General features: G+C 37.8%; 1 protein-coding gene across 2 annotated transcripts in view; it reads left to right on the forward strand.

Moving 5' to 3' along the window:
• LOC310902999 (uncharacterized protein) overlaps positions 1–17,962 on the forward strand; it is a 322,682-nt gene that overhangs the window by 69,749 nt on the left and 234,971 nt on the right. The window contains exon 6 of one of the 2 annotated variants that reach the window (XM_083845497.1): positions 4,886–4,971. The gene's annotated coding sequence lies outside the window, so the exon portion shown is untranslated. Of the gene's footprint in view, positions 1–4,885; positions 4,972–14,059; positions 15,089–17,962 lie in introns of those variants that run through there. The other variant, XM_083845498.1, reaches the window with a different exon arrangement.

A 17,962-nucleotide genomic window follows, 5' to 3' on the forward strand; every position in this document is an offset into this window, starting at 1 on the left:
GGATATAAGACTCTGAACCCCCGATGGAGTTGAAAAAAGGCTGCACCAGCTGAATTTGCAGCATTCTCTTAAGCCATAGTAAACAAACAAAAAGTCACAACAAAAAATAGGAGTAGAATATCAGAAGGGGACCACGAGATGGTGCAGAGGTGACCAGGTGTAAGACAGTATTGCACACAGGTGAACGTTAAGTGGAATATATTGAAAGGGAATTCTTGTTTGATAATAGCAAACAGAGAATCAGAAACAAACCTTAGTGGAGGTTCAGTAAAAAAACAAAAACCCACATGAAGTCTAAGGTATTAATGTGCTACTAAATAGCTTATAAACTTTGGAGAAATACTCTCTCAAACATTCTCCTGGTGTAAAATTGTGCTGAGCTATGCGCATAAGCTCAGATAAAATTATCACAGACAAGTGCAAAACCTGCAAATCTGTCCAGCTTATCAAATACAATTCAGGCTTCTGTGGCTCCATATTAAAAAACAAACTGGACAGTGCTTGGCAGGGGGAGGGGAACAGGGAAGGAAATTGTTAAAAAATAAATTAAAAAATCTTCCGATACCTGTATGCAAAACAGTTCTCTCTTTTTTTTGGAGAAAAAATATGCTCATTAATGAAAAGGCTATTAGATTGACCTGAGTATTTCTAGTATTCCAGACAAACCGCACAGAGCTCACAAAGGAGCATGCATTAGTTCTTGGTGCATAATTAGGAAGAGAGATTTACTTAAATAACCAAATGTCGTATTTTGGAATAGCTGATACAATAGAAAAAGAACAAATGTCTTTCCAATGGCACTCATCTTGCAGTTATTTGGCACTCCAACTGGCAATAACATTAGATTTATTTTAAAATGCCTTTAGATAGAAATTACTCTAATAGCCTACTTATTTTGTCAGTTTTTGATTATGGATCTACCCCTTAAGTGCATTTGCAAAGAGGTATCAATGTATAATCGTATTTGTAACAATAACATTCTGAGCTCTTATTGCAAGGGGTTTGAAAACGCTTTATTTGCACAAGCAGATTCTGAATTGCTTGTTGCAGAGCTCTGGGTCTCTTCTGTATGTATGTGTTTCCACAATGAGATGCAGAAGGGGCTGTGTAGGTAAAGGCAGTCTCCTGAAAACACGGGTTAGCTGTTAGGAGTATAAATGGTTTCCTTCAGCAACGTACAGATTCTAAGAAGGAGTATAAACCTATCCTGGTCTGTAAAACAGTGCGTCGTCTGCTAATTACACTTCATCATGCTGTTTCCAGCCCTCTTCATCTGTAGATTACCGTTTGTAGAAATAAAAAGATAATGGAAAGTCCGATGTGAAATTAAAATTTAGGGGAATCAAAGGCAAACTTGAGCCTCACATTCTTGATGCATAAAAGAAGTGGCTTTCTTCCGTCATCACGATTATCCCATCTTTGAGCTGATAGCTTTTTTCATGAACATGTACCATCTCTAGCGTTGTAATAGAATGCTCATTCCTGAGCATGCTGTGAATGTTTCATGCAGGTTATGCCAGTCTCTTTGCTCTGTCAAAGACGGAAACACAGAATTTGCAAAATCGGGATGAGTGCTATATGACATATTTCAAAGAGCCATTTTAAATAGGCCAAAAAAGGATCAGATGTGCCTAAACCATTCTTCTAATGTGGGAGTATCTACTTTCTGGAGAGTATAAACCCTGTATGTATTTTCTTCTTCCTCGTCCACTTGGATAAGCCTGTGCTTCAGGGCACGTGTTCTCAGAGCTGCTGGGTGCATCCTGGCTGCTTGCATGGGACTCTTTGGAAGCAGACAGAACCATGCATCTAGGTTCCCCTGTTTTCAGAGATGATTTGAGGAGATCTTAAGAGAGAAAGTGATCTGGCTTTAGAATAGAAAATAGATGGGGACCACCTGCTCTCCTCAGCTTAAAAAAGAAGCAAACAAAAATGTTAATGACAACAAACAAGTAGTTCTTTCCATTGCCTCCTTGTGCTGAAACATAGCAGTTTGTTGTTGGTTAGCAGTAGTAGATAGTCTTCTTACAAAGATAACGGTAAAAATAGAAGTAGAGTAAAAATAGGAGAGAGCTATAAAAATAGAAGGGAGCGCTATGGATGGTGGAATTCTACATTTTTGTCCACTGTAAAGCTTTCTTTGATTTTTTTTAATATCTATAGAAAAAGGAAATAGTATTTTTAAGGACTTCAGAGTTCTCAGGTGTTTGTTCAAAAAAATCCAAACCAAACCAAAACAAATGCAGGTTCATGAGTGGCTATTGTTTAAACAAAACTAAATAATATTTACTTTTACAGTGCTGATATGAACAGCTAATATCTCTATTCCTATTTGTGATTAGCATTTGTTTCTAGATAAAATTACAGTAGTAATGGATTACTTAAAAAGCTTTTTTTTTTTCAAGTATTGAAGATACTTAGAGTGTAACACCAATACCAGCATTCCCTACAAAAGAAATTTGAGGTTGTCTTATTTCCTCAGATAAACTACACCCAAAAAGAAGAGTGTATTACATTTCTAGATGCTTCTACAAATTGCCTTGAAACTTTCTTTACTGGTTTAGTAATATACAACTTTGTAATACCTTTTTCATAAACTGTTTTTTCTCTCTTGGATTCTTTTGATATGTATGCTATGCAGTATGTCTCCTATTTCTTTTATAGGAATGACAGATCTCTTCATGGTGGTTTTAACAGTAAATTCAGCCATCAGGCTTTTTGATACTGCTTGTGTGTGCTTGTTAGTGCATGCTTTGTCTCATGTTGGGCAAAAGGCATAATTATTTTAATGTTTATTGTATAATTGCAAGCTATTTAAATATATTTTTATGATGTGGAAGGTTATGTAGCATATAAAGTAGGAGGTTTTGAGTTTGTGTGCTGTAACGATAAAATTGAGAGGAACGTTGCAAGGACAGAAGTAGAAAATGACAGTGCTCCATATCAAGGGAAAGCATAGCAGAAAAGAGTAGAGACTGAAATTAGTGTTCTCTGTTCCCTAGCCCATTACAGCAGAGATCTTTATTAATGCAACATCAGAAATAAGAACTGCTAGTCTTCGTAACAATGTCTTACTCTATTTCATTCTTTTCCCTAGTGAAACTTCAGTTTATGCTTTCACTGACCTGTTTAAACAATGTATGTCTATCTTGGAAGCTGATTCGTAAGAAAAATGTAACTGCTGGACAAATTGCAATGTTACTGTGTTCTGTTCAGTTTTCACTAAATGAGGAGATCCCTAAATAGCCTCTCTCCTGTACCCTCTTTGATCTTAGTATTACGATGGGCCCGAAATCCAGACAGCTTTTTCCTCTGTTGAGGATCAAATGAAAATAAAAACACATTGTAGAATCTAGTCTTCTAGGCAGCGCTCACGTATTTGATATCAGAAAATGGATGATGATACTGATACTGTCATTATATTACTGTGTAGGTGAGTGATGAGGTTGCTGTTGCAGATGCTGTACAGATCTGGAACAAGAAAGAGGTTTCAAACCCAAAGACTCTAAAAATTCTATACAAAATACAAGATAGTAGTTTGATACAGAGGTGCAGCATGTCTAATAATCTAAGCATAATGCAAACCAAATTGTAGCCAGGTAATCACTATAGTTTATGAATATGTATTCCACAGAGGCATTAGTGCTCTGCTGTATTGAGTAGATACTGCATAGAGAGCACTTTTGTCTGGTCCCATCATTAGTTCCTTAGCAACAGAGCAAGAACTGCAAGACATGGAGGACTCTTAAAAAGCTGATACAAATTCAGATCAACTAAGAAACATTGCTTTCCTTCTTCGCAAGTGCTATGCTGGATGCAGCACATTTGTTGTGTAAGAGTTGAGTTGCGGCTTGTAGGGACCTTAGGAGAAATTCCCACTGGACCTACCCATGCGCTTTTGCTGACGTTGAGAAATGACAAAGCTTCTGCAGGAGCCTTGAATGCAGAAATATTTGACCATTGCCATCAGCATCCCAGCACTCTTCATTTCTTCAGTGGAGTCATAAAGCATAAAGGAAGAACATTTATAGGACTTCTCAAATTGTTGAACATACTGCCAGTGAGTAGCTTGTCTCTAAACTGATAGGAAATCTTCAGTACAAACAGATGGCTGATACTTAATCAGCTCTACACTGAACAACAATTTTTTCTCTTTTCTTTTTACAGCGTTCTCATTTTAATCATATTAGTGATGGAGACATTCATAGCAGTCTGACTGCATGGGCACTGAGTGGCCATTTTCTGCCAGAAGTACCTGGCAGGTTACTTTGGATACAGAGATTAACTCATCTCCTCCTTTGCTGGACTGCACAAGACAGAAAAAGTATTTCTGACAATGTTGGGATTCAGCTTGTGAGGCCAATTCTGAGGAATGCAAGATGCATCTTGAACTATTTGCACATAGCTATTGTCATCTTTATTCCTGAGGACTGTGGCCAGGATGGCTTCTGTAATAGTTTGCCTTCCTGGTTACCTTGCAAGAGCATATATATATATATGTATATGTATATATATATATATATATACACTCACATATATGTATGTATGTATATATGTTCAATGAAATACTTGGCACGAATGTGCAGGTTTAACCCCTGGTACACATTCATGAGAAAGTCTTAAATACAGCAGTTTGTTGTCAATGCAGCTTTAACGTACTGCTAGTATTTCTCTTCTTTTCCATCACAAAAGTGCACTAAAACGTTTGATCTTCCCTTCTTCCAGGAATACCAGGTTGATTATCTTCATTACCAGCATGATAGCAGGCTCTTTGGAGATAAAAAGGGATGCAGTGTTAGTAAGGGAGTGCAATGCCATAATGTTTGCAGAAATGAAATGAAACTTAAATACTATTTAATGCATATGCGTATTTCTCTCCTGACAGGGACAGGACAGTGATTGCATTCAACTTTGAGGAAAGGACCTGTTTATCCTCTGCCTTCTGATAACTGGCTGGAACTAAAGCAGCAGGTATGAAATAATAGGTAATTGTGTATAATTAGCTATTGGTTTACTATTTTTTAATTATTTTATTTTAATTTCTGGGCATTAATCAGAGTCAGCATGTAACCATCTCTACTCATTGTTCAGAATTATTTTATAAAAAACTTTTCCAAAAACTGACTGATATTCCATGTCATCTGATAGGCATCCTTCTCTTTCTGGTACTAGCAGTGTGGCATAATTAGATTCAAGTTTTAGAAGTTTGCCCTACTATGTCATATAGTATTCACTTTATTTTTTAGTGTAGCCAAAGTCTACGTAGGTGCGGTTTAAAACATATACCTGCTGGTTCACCTTAGAGCCTGCAGAATTCTCCTGGATAAAGGAGAGACAGTTCTGATAAGCCATTCTTTTGATATTCAGCCTTAGTGTCCTAGCCATTAGACCCTACCAGCTGGTTCTATGAGCCACATTTTTTACAAAACAATTTTCAATAGTTCCATTCCAAGAAAAAAAATAAAACCCTTGAAATCATGTTTTACCAAGCTAGCCAAGGGAAGGAAGAAAATTCCAGCTGGATGTAGCCCTTCGTTTGTTGTAAATAAATTAGATGTTGGCTACATGAACATTTTGTTTCATTTATATTATTTACAGTCCAGGATGACAGTTAACCTTTTAAAAACTTTCAATTAAAACCCAGCTGCAGAAGCTTATGCTTACATCAGTCTTTGAAAACGTCCATTTTTTGGACATGATGTATTGTATACTTCCCTGTGGTCTTTAAATTACCCAGCCATCAAAAAGGAATTTAAATTCCTGTCAAAATAAGTGCACTCAGATGTGCCAACAGAAAGTTTTGCATAAGAATATAGTTCATGTATGCTGGTTGCAATCTAATAAAAAAATCAGTCACTTCATGTTCCTAGGTTTGTGATATTTATCATCATAACCAAGTAGTAGATAGAGGCTGGGGTGAGGATGTGAGCGGGTAGGAGGGAATATCATTATAACCTGTAGAAGACAAATCTCCTAAATCAAAACCGATTCTTGCAAAATCACAAGTAAAAGCTGTTGACAATTTCCTTTGTGTCTCTAAGTGGCACTGATCTAAAACACCCCCATGAATTAGGCTGCTCAAGAACAGTGCATAATAGAACAGACATTCTGCCAGCTCCTCACTAGTGCCCAGCAGGATCCCATCATTTTCTATAAAAGCAGCTGGGTGAGCTAATTGTGTGGCTAAGGAAGCATCAGCAAGTTGCAAGAAATCATTAGTCACCTCTTCAATATACCTGGTAAAATGTTAGCATGTTAGCACATTTAGCAAAGCTGCACCTGTCAGTACCGTGGTGTAGTCTACAGCCAGTTTTAGGGCTCTTTATGTAATCAAAAGATGTCTGCAGTGATGTGCGCACAAAAACGCAACTGTCTCTTCCAAGTACCAAGTCAATGCAGAAGAGCTGCAAGAGGGGCTGAAAAGCAGGCTGTGCTTCCATTATTGCCATGCTGTATCAGTGTACCTGCAGAGTAACACCTCAATCTGATCTGGCATGCTGTGTGTGATCCACTTCTTTCATAGCACCGTGATGCTCTAATCAAAGCCTAAACAGGCTTTAAGTTTGCCTGCCAATTGTAGGACTGCAAATGATATCAAGTCAAACGTAATGATACAGTGGGAAGGTTAGATAGGCACTTACTATGTTTAAGAAATTCAATGGTACAAAGCTAATTCTTCAAGCGAAAAACAAAACAAAAAACTATGTGAACTGCAGTGTAAATTCATGGTGGATGGTGGTTCACTTCTGCAATATGCTGCATGTATTTTTACCGGTTAGGAGCTCTAAAGTTGGTTCATTTGTAGTTTTGAGTTACTGCTTGGGTAAAGTAGAATGAAGAAGGTGCTGCTATGTCAAGTGGAAAATCTTTTGAATTAGTTTTAATTATTCTGTGCTAGATAAATCTGTATCGTTAATCTTTTCAGCCCCATAAACAATCAGATGAATCCCTAATCAGAATCCCTAAACAGAAATAACACTTTGGTCACGTTTGCCCATGCTGGTTCCACTTGGATGTCCCTGGAAATCTGAATCTGCCTGAAGGCTAAGACAGTGATTTCTGGCAGATTCAATACAGAATGAAGGAATCTACTGTGGTTAGCCACGCACAAGCAGGGGAGGGATATCTGCACTATTCTAATACTGATGTTCAAGCTGTGTCACTGAAGGACAGCCTCAGTGCATCTCACTGACATGTTTCCTGCTAAAGAAGTAGTTTTTGGTGGTGGTGGTGGTGGTGGTGGTTTTTGTTTGTTTTAATCTACAAGCAATACTTCTTTCTCTGTTGTGAGTTACAAAGATTTCACTGAAGATGGACATCAGAGTTTTAATTTTGTCCTGCAGTAATTTGAAGGAAAAGAGAACGTTGAAATGAGTCATGAGAAGGGAGCAGACTGGATAACGTTGGTTCTGCTTCCCCCCTCCAGCCCTGCATGAAGTGTGGTAGGAAAGGACACTTCAACAAAGGTGAAGCAGAAGCTCTCAGCAATGGTCAGAAAAAGCATTTTGCTGTTCTTAGAGATTGGTGCTCTCACAGACTCTTGTATCACTGGTAATGTTGTCTTATGTACGCATTCATGTTGTCAGACAGCCACCTAGGAACAGTTGTCTGTTTTCAGGGCAGTTTTCAAGGTTTGTTACCAGTTCCTGTGGGATCTGTCTGGTGCATTAGTCAGGCTGTGAGCAAGAGCATAGCATTATCGAAAACCAGCATATCAGTTGTTGTCTGCCTCAGTCCTCTGATGGAGCATCAAGTCCATAGGAGCATTTGGTATGAGTAGAGTAGTTAGGGGAACATGCTGCCAAAATTTAGGAAGTCCAGGAGGTGAATGTGTACTTGTTTGACTGCCTGATGAAAACAATATTATTTTTTTTGTGACCATTGACCAGCCTATGCGTGTGTCCTATTCTGTGAGACCTCTTACTGCTCCCCATGCTGTGTGGTCTAACTTCCAACGTGCCTCTGCATAATCTCCAGCTGTGGCAGCTACTGCTTTTCACAAGTCAGTAATAGCGATCAGTAACTCCAGTGGCTGACAATCCTCTCTAGAAGTCTGGTATCATTTATACTGTTTTATATCACTTTGATAACTGCCAATTTTGGCAAAACAAGCCTTGTAATTTGTAGTCAGGAATTGGGATTTTCAAAGCTAATAGGTTCTCCAGTGTTAAGATGTTCTTATGTGGGAGCAGACTGCTTTTTTCTTATTAAATACAAATACTAGATGTGTAATAAGCATTTAACTCTCATAAATTGTACTGATTGCCTTAGCAACAAGGTTATCGGCATTTCTAGTTTATTATATCAAATCAACGTAACAGGAACTGCTGAGGCTTTTCATTTATAGTGCAGGTATTATGAGAAAGAGGTTTTAAATACTATTAAGCATTTTCTTCCAGAATTTGTAGAATCCAAACTTAATCATTGGAATAATATTCTTAACAGTCAAATTGCACTCTAATTACCCAGTAGTTGTTCTGTACTCATGCAGCTATGGTGTCACAGCCAAACAAATCATTGAAAGAAATGCACTGAATGTTTTTTACACACACTGTAAGTTGACAAGCAGAAAAATCTGACAATGTAAAAAGCTTGCTGCTTGTCGATGACATGCTGTGGGGAATTGTTTACAGAGAGTAGTTAGTTGGTAGAGTGTAGAGGGCCTGAATCCTATCTGTAATACACATCCTCCGTATAAAGGAATATACACTCTTATTTTGGGACCTTTTTTAGAAGTGATTTGGAGAGCACATTTGCTCCCGGTCTTCCTGAAATACCCATTTCTGTGCAACCAGCATGGCTCTGAACATAGCCTGTCAATTGCATTTGCTGCCTCTGCTTGCTGCTTAACAAACTACGTCTAGAGCATGATGTCAGTTGGCAATTACTCTATTACCCTTCTCCCAGGGCCTTCATTAGAAAGTACAGGCCCTAGCTGTAGTAGCATCTGTGTGAGTCTCAAGTATACAAAAACAGAATTAACATTTTCTCTTCCTTTACAGAGAAAGGAGGTTATATATAGAAAAATCAGCTTGATTAGCTCACTGGTTTTCATGCACTTGTTTATTTGCATGGTAGGAAGATTTTTTCTGCGAATGGGAGGAATGTTTTAACATCCCAGCGATTTTACTGAACTGAAAAGATTTCCCTTCTGTATAATTAGCCTTATTTATATGATTAGAGTTTATCTACTAATTGCTTAGTTCTTTTTAGTTTGCCTTCCTTATGCTTAGAATATTCATAATACATCTCATGTCGGAAAGTCGGAGATTAAACAAGATGATTGTTTTTGATATATTTCATGCCTACACAAGAACGCATTTGCCACAGAAGCACTGAATTGTTGAATGTTATCTAAACACTGCTTTAATGTCAGCATATTTTTCCTGGGTGATATGATGATGAATTCAGGATAAAAAAAAAAAAGTGACCAAATTTCATCAGATAAATAGCCTAGTTGTGCCAAGAAATCCTACAGTGACCTCAAGATATACCAGCTGCCAAACATACCACTTAGCATTCAGCCACTCTTCTTCAGGTGTCCAAGTAGTATGCAAGGAACGCTACAGAAATTGTTTTCTCTAGCACTTAGACACATCTTTTCTAAACCTAATTCAACATCTGCAAATGACACTGTCTTTTAAAACCGTAACATGTATTCATGGACAGCATGGATCTAGCGCATGTCTCTAGCATGATAAAGGCTGTTGTATATCCCTTATCTCAGCTGCATCAGGGGAGGCTCAGGCTGGACATTAGGGCACATTTCTTTACTGGGAGGGAGGTCAAACACTGGCACAAGCTTCCTAGTGAGGTGGTTGGTGCCCCCTGCTTCTCACTGCTCAAGAGGCTCTTGGACAATGCCCTCATTAATGCTTTAACTTTCAGTTAGCCCTGAAGTCGCTGGACAGTTGGACTCAGTGATTTTTGAAGGTCCCTTCCGACTTTACTATTCTACTCTATTCTACAGTTTAATCTTTCAGTTATCCAGTAAAAATAAACATGATGCTGGTGAGTGAGGGCAATCAGAACTGGTTACCAAAGAGACTTGAATGTCATGTAGATAATTTACTAGGATAAAATGGGGCATACTTAATGATGAACTGTGTCTACTTTAAATAGATTTTAAAGATTGTATAGATGATCTGAGAACAGCCATGGAATTAGGAATATTCAGAATAGTAGAGAAGGGTAATTTACTGAATCCATAAGCAGCCCCATCAAACAAACATTCACAAGGTTAGCAGAGTGAAAACTACCCAGCAGGTGGTTGTGTTGCTTTCTTTCTCTCAGAGAAAAGAGTTTTCTAAGGCTTCACCATGTGCTAACTTCTGTCCCTCATAATGTTTTTTTATATACACCTGCATTGGAGAGGACTAAATAATTCTGGAAAAAGCAGAAAAACTGAAAAGCCTGCTGAAGCTGCAGTGCAACACTATCGTGGTGTCTGTGTGTCTGATCCTCTGCTTGTCTGCATGTGGACGCATGCTCATTTTCCAAACACAGCCTGCCAGTGCAATAGAAGGGAATGCATAATCTACTTTCTATCAAGAAATGGCACTTTCCTTTCAAGTTCAGCTCAGCGCCATCCTTACCCTACAGAGCTGTTAGCTCAGATGGTAGTGTGTTATACAGTGTTAGGAGAGTGACTTCAGTGTAGCTCGTAACATAACAAGAAATAAATCATTTCTCTATTCCTTCTGTATGTAAAATGGAAATCAGAGGTGGACGTTACAAATTTTGGATGAGGTTCTTTATCTGTAGAAACTGCTCATTGGTGTTGTTTATGATGTTGTAATACAGTGGTGAATACAGGAGTGATGGTCAGGTATGCCAAAGGTTGAAAGAATTTTCCTAACCGGGGTGTGATGGAGGAAGCTAAGAAGCAGTAAGCAAAAGACAGTTGTTGATACAGCTGTAGAGTATGGCAATACAAATCCATTTTAGAATGCATGTCATACTGTTTGTGTAGTAGTTCATTTCACATATGGAGATAAATTCTATTCCTTATTGCTTAAATAAAGCACACCTACTTTGTCCACAAGCTCCTCTTTTTGTTTATGATGCTCTAAGAGTTGATTTATTAATGTCGACTCATTTTCTACTTAGATGTGTGTTGTTTACATCACAGAACACGAACATGTTTATATTTTAAAATCAGCTAGTATCTCCGAATTTCCTATTTTTCTATCGTAACCTTCCATAGGATTTTAACTCATCTCTTCTTTAAATGCATCCTAGGTTTATAGAAAGGAGATCAATTATCTTGTGTACGTCCTTGAGCTTTGGAACAAGCTGCATGTACTAATGCTGTGCTAGTTATTGCTATTCTTTCAGCTGGAGGAATGAAATTTATACTGCATTTGCAGAATGGCAAACCTCCACACTAGTTGAGTAAGTAAGTGGGTGCAACAAGGAAGTAAGTATGGGATGATATCATTCTCTGTTCTTCCTTAAAATCTCTTCATATATGTTGTAGTGATTACTACCAGCCATTATCAGTTTTTAAATGCCTAGATTTGGGTTTTCTCCTACTACTTCTAGTCTGATGTGACAGAAATATTTCCTCTTACTCGGTGTTTTCATTTTGGAAAAACCCAGGCTGCAGTGCTGTCCCAGTTGTCATTATTTCTTGCTAATACTTCAGAGAAATTCTTAAGCTTTAGGAAATTCATCCAATAGGTTATGGTTGGCAACAGAGAAATATGTGAGGAAAATTCTGGTATTTCAGGCAATCTCATCAAACCTGTCAGAACTGTTAAGTCATAACTTCCTCTGGAGTGTATCTCTATTTCTTTTAGTGCCTCTGAGATCAGCATTTCTGTTTTACTAGACTGAAACTTTTCTTTTACACAAGATAGCTCCCAAGTGACATTTCTAGCTGCAGTGATACATTTTTCTTTGTTAATGCCAGTAGTGTTGAACAGCATTGGATAGTTGTGTGAATTAAGCTTTACGAAGACTGTAGTGGTTAGGGAGGATCTTCAAATGACTGTCTGCAAAGCACAAAGTACTGTCTCCTCATAAGAGTATAATCTGAACAAATTTTTAAAAGAAAAAAAAAGCCTCAAGCTTAAAAGGAACGTGAAGAGCCTCATTGCTCTCAGTGAGTTATTTATTTGCACGTATCATGCGGAACTACAAAATAAGGCAATTTCATCTCCAAACTCTTTGAAAACACAGGTGACTTGCATAGGTGCTCCAGATTCGAACAAGATTTAGAGATGGATTGAAGGTCCCAGTATAGGGGCTCAGATTCAAGTTCTGTATTAATAGCTTAATTGTAATTATCCTCTCCAGTCAGACTGGATTGTCATATTAAAACCTTTGGATCAAATGAAATACAGTATTTTAATGAGAAGAGATTTTCCTTACGGCTGTTATCACTGGCAGTACAAGTAATGCTGTGGATAGCATATTGCAAGAAAAGACGTGTTTCTCTATGAAGAAACAGACTTGCAGGGGATTATAGCAGCCAGGCTTCTGAAGAGTTGATGCGTAGCTAGAGATGTATTATTTCAGGTATACACAACCTGAAATACAACACAAGAATGTGTTGAAGAAAAATGTATTGTGTGGCAGATGCAGACGGAGCAGAAGGAACTGTTACCATGGGTGTAGGGCCTAGCTGAATGGTAGTGCTGTCATCCTGTCCTGCTGTAACTACAGGAGCGTTCTGAATAGGTTTGTCCAATTGGAGAATTCACTGTTTGTAAAGGATGGATTTAATTAAAACTGTGGCCAGCTGTGATTTATGCAGACCTTTACCAGATTGTTGAAATCCCACAGCAGAGCTAACTACATTCCAACCTCTTCTGTTTCCAAAGGGGAAGTCACAGAAATAGTCCCCATTTCTGTATTTGAAAACTGGAACAATTCTAAAATCAGTGGTGACCTGCACACAAATGATGCTGAGTTCAAGCTTTTAAAAAGGCAGTGACAGAAGGACAGCTTCTAAATATATGACACATACCAAATGTCTGTAGAGCTGGAATACACAATTCTTAATGCTACCACTTTCAATTTCAGATAGCCAGCTGTTCCATTCTGTTAAGGAAGTGAAAGTCTTGGTAGGGTCTTTGCTTCATCTCCTTTGCAGGACATCATCAGCTGTCCCTGCCGTTTCTCATTGCCATTTGCCAAAACTAGAGGATTCTTGGTTTCTTCCCAGCAGATGTATACTAAAGTGTTTGATCTCCTCCGTGCCCATCAATACTTTCTGTGAATGCTGTAAGTATATTGCTTAGGGTGCTAGTATAGCGTGTGAAAACAAAGCAACTTTCTTTTCCTATACTGTTGTGCTCAGGATGCATCGAATCTGCTGGTTTATGGCCAACATATTGCTAGCTTTCTAGTAGCGAGAAGTATTGATTTGCATTCTCAGTAAATATCTTGAAGGTATTTTGCTGTGTTTATTCATTAGTCAAATAACACAACTGGACACAAATTGACATTATAGTTATCACCTACTAACAGCTCTAGTGAAATTATCTAGAGCCTTTCTATAGCCTCTAAGATTTTTATAAAGATTTTTTTCCCCTAAAAACAATTACATGATAATCTAATTATTTTGTTGTAATTATTCCCATAATGTTTGCAACTGACAGAGGTGACATGGAACATACTGCTATATTAAACTGAGTGATCCTTCTTTTTTAGTTTGTGATTTTTTTCTTTTATTAATCCCATTGATAGGATCATTAAGCATCTTTTCAGCTACTGTCAAATTAAAATAATATTTTAATATGTATTTATAATACTGCACAACAATACAAACACAGATGATAGATGAATAGCAAGAAGGAACAAACACATGGCTTTATGCTATTTTAAACATGAGTGTATTACATCTAATTTGCTAATGTGAAACATATTTATGGCCCTGAATTGTTAGTGGAAAAAATACATACTGTAAACTTAGTTTTCTTGTTTTAGTTTGTGAATTAGATACTTCTTTTATATTAATCTAGAAGTTCTAGATTTCCTTTTTTTTTTTTTTTTTTTAAATTTCATAGTAGTTCCTGGTGGATATAGAACTGTTTAGGACTGGCAGAACTGAATGAGAATCTCTTTCAAAGAGATACAGTCTGATTTATTATTCATCAGTATTATCTGTCTTAGAAAATCAGTCTTAGAAAGCAAATTCCTGCATTGCAAGTTCATAAGCACTTCGGGTTTTTGCTGCTGTGTTGGACAAGTGGGATACCTGCCTGAGCTGGTGTATTACTGCAGAAGAACACAGAAGCAGTTGCTGTATTTATGGGCGTATAACTAGGACACACCATCCTCCTTTTAGGGTCCTCTACATTTGACCCAATGTTATCCAGAAATTTTCTCAGAAGAGCCTGCATGAGACTTTTCAGCAACATGGGTTAAATTGAATTTTGCCGTTTCAAGGTCGGAGGAGAATATAACCTCCTCATTCATTCCCAGTGTTGTCAGCTCCAAAGCTCATTTTTTTTTTTGGCAGAGGGGAGAGTCTGTGGACTGACACCAACCATTCCCCTGCTGTCTGGCCCAGCCTTGCGAGACACCTTGCAAGACATTGGCAGCAGAAGCCATCAAAGCAGGCGGCCTCCACGTTCTCAACCTTCTCCAGCACCTACTCAGCTTATGCTCTGAGCACTGTCAGGGGACTGAAGAAAAATAAATCTCTGTTGACACAGCAGTTGTCAGTGTATCTAAAGTCTGGAGATAAACAAAGAACAGGTTTGATAATGAAGGAAAGGCTGATTGAAGTGGAGAAGGTTTGTGCAGAGTGAGTAAGAAGAATCAAAAAGTGTTGGTTTTCTCCCCTTAATCTATTTTTCTTTCAAATCTGGTGTGAATGTTAGATGTGAAGGAGCTGAAAAGTCACTCAGGCTTAAATACGGAGTAGTAGCTCTCCTTGTAGCTGGGAGAGCCTGTAGTCTTGATTTTAATTAAAATGCAGATGATAAAATTAAGATCCTGGTTGAACTGAAATATGAAACCACTTTCTTTAGTATTTCAGGTTCCTCACACCAAATCTTTCAAATAGAATATACCAGACTGATCTTGATGGTTGAAAAATTTATTTCCAAAGGGTTTATCTGCTGTTGGTCATCAGGTATTTAAATCTTTGTGAAATGTTTTTTTGACAGAAGGTAAATTCAAGCTCTGTATACACGGATTGCTTTTGGAGATGAAAGGGAGTTAGCTGTCTATATGGATATATTTCTTACCTCTTGAGAGCATGCCCTACTGCACTGGGCACTGGACAGCTAAGTACAGATGTCAGGCTGTGTGCAACCCTGAGGATGATAAAAGCAAACCGTGTCACTTCTCTGTCTCTTTTCCCCTGCTAATCTGTTTTGTTTGTTAAATCTTACCTGCCATTTCCTTCATCATCTACCTCTGCTATAAAAACCTATTTCTCTTCACTGCATTTTAACCATTTTTCAAAATCCATTTGAAGAAGTACATCTTGCTTGTACTGTCAGCTGTTTCTTTAAGATCTTTTGGCAAAGGACTTGTTGAATGTCTTGTGTACATAAATATCACCAGGATTGATACCACCAGAAAATGTATTTGTCTATATCACCACTCTCTTTTTTTGTTTTGTTTTGTTTTGTTTTGGTTTGGTTTGGTTTGGTTTAATAGTTTCCACCAATTTCCCTGGCTCATTGGTCTGAAATTGCCCAGATCTCCTTTGGTGCCAAAGCAAATTTAAGCCAGAGGATGAATAGTCTACCAGTTGGTAGTGAAATCTTGAGTTCCTTTATGCTGTTGGCAGTTATGATGTTGTCCTGGTGGTTATGTCACTGCTCATTTGCTCATTGGAAAGCCTTTTTCAGTGTCGTCTATAATTAATTTTGATTTTCTTGTACACCACTGCAGAGATGGATTCTAGCATATGAATCTCTCCAATCTCCTCTGCCCAAAACACGTGCAAGAAATGCTTTTTTTGTTTGTTTGTTGCTGTGGCTTTATGTTCTCTAAGCACTTCCTTTATATTTTGGTAATTTATTGATCGTACAGATGCTCAGCAGGCTTATTTCTCTTGTGTTTTTATCCATTTTAAAACCTGTTCTTCCAGTGCTTTTGTTTAGGTGTGCTTACATACACATTATACCTGATAGTGTTTACTGCCCTCTCTGGTTCCTGCAACTTCTCTCAGTCTGCTTTTCTGCAGCATCAAGTTCTTTTGGTTTCTCTTTAAATTTTTAGTAGACACAGTTTATTTGTTTTGAACAAAGTTGTCTTTGAATACTTCATACTGCCTTTACAGATTTTACTCTGTTAAAAAAAAAAAAAAAAAAAAGAAAAAAAAACCCTAGTCCTGTGCACTGCTTCCAGCTGAGCCAAGAGCTGCTTCGTCCTCTGAGTTTCCTGACTGCCTGTGAATTGTTCTTCCTGGTGGCTTGCCCAAGCACATTTACTACTGTCCACTGGACATAATTGCAGTTTTCTATTCTTCCTGTGTCTCCTGTCTCCTTCCTCTTGTTGCAGTTACTGTCACCACCTTTGTTGCATACTTGAAAACATAATGCTGACAGTATATTTTTCCTCTTTGCCCACATTATCAGTTCCCGTGGATCAAATCTTACTGACCTGGCTAGGGTGCTCAGCTGATTAGTTTCAAACTGTTCTTTCACATGAGATGCTCCTTAGTATTTGGCACAGCTTCATCAGTCTTTCATGTATGCTTTGACCTTCATGTTGTACGGAGGCTCTCTGTTTTCTTTCTACCAGATTTCCTCGATGCTCATTACAAAGTAAGAAGATCTATCAGAATATAGTTTATCAACATGTAATTCAGTTTGGGGTTACTGGTCATGTTTACCACCTGCATGCCTAAGTGGACTGTTCACTGAAATATATAGGGTAACACAGTTTACAGGTGTACCTGTTTCAATATTTGAGCTTGAGGATCTGCCTCTCTTAATCTGTCACTCTGCCATTTAAAAAAAAAAAGACAACAGACATTTCTGATACACAGTCAACCAAAAATATCTTGAGAACAGCCTGATGGTTAATTCAGGAGGAGCTTGTGAGTGGAAAGAAAACAGCATGATTTGCACTGTGTACCATTCAGTGCTAATGCCTCACTTTTGCTGGTGGCTAAAAAGTGCGGGCAGGTTTCACAATTTAATTTGGCACTAATGAGTTATTACAAACATGGGATCTGTGGTTTTATAGTTGTCTTTTCTCATTTCTAATGGTCTATTAAATATTATGATTTTAATTTTATTGTTTCTAGCATTGAGCCGTTAGTGCTCATACAGTTGTATGTGCATTACTAAAATAGTATCTGGTAGTTGAACATCTGAAAGTAATACTTCCATTGGCCTCAGATATTTCAAGTCTCACAGTTTGGCTATACAAACCAGTCTGATATTCTTTTTACCTCCTTTTGACTTATTTAGGCTTTCTTTATGAGAAAAATGTCTGTGCTCTAACAGACATTATCATTTACAAACCAAATTGTGAATGTAGAATTCTTATCTTACAAGAAATAATGAAAAGTTACCTTTATGTATGAAAAACAGCTCGAGCAAGATCCTGGAACCCTGAGAGGTTCAGGACCCTCAGAGTCTTGGCTTTTAGCTTTGCTGTTGACTGCATTATTTACACAGCTATAAGCTGCAATACTCTGTTTTAAACTGATGTCAAAAATAGTTACATTTCTCACTATTGCAGAAATAGGTTTAGAATTTCAGTGGCTGGATTTCATTGTGTCTGTTTTGTGATACTCACAAATCTTGAAACCTTATAGATGCAGATTTTGAGAATACTTTTGCCAGGTAACGATGCCATATGTTGTATATAGACAGATTTGGGAGAGAATTTGAGAAACATACTGCCTGAAAATAGGTTTGTTTTCTTACTGTTTGATTTTTTTTCATACTTCACAAACTTTCTATTCTGTCATGGGTTGAGCACAGCACAAACCATAACAGAAAAAAAAATCAGAGGTCTGATGATTTATCTGGTACTACTT

This window comes from Anser anser, assembly GCF_964211835.1.
Source record: "Anser anser genome assembly, chromosome: 7".
NCBI classification, from domain to species: Eukaryota; Metazoa; Chordata; class Aves; order Anseriformes; family Anatidae; genus Anser; species Anser anser.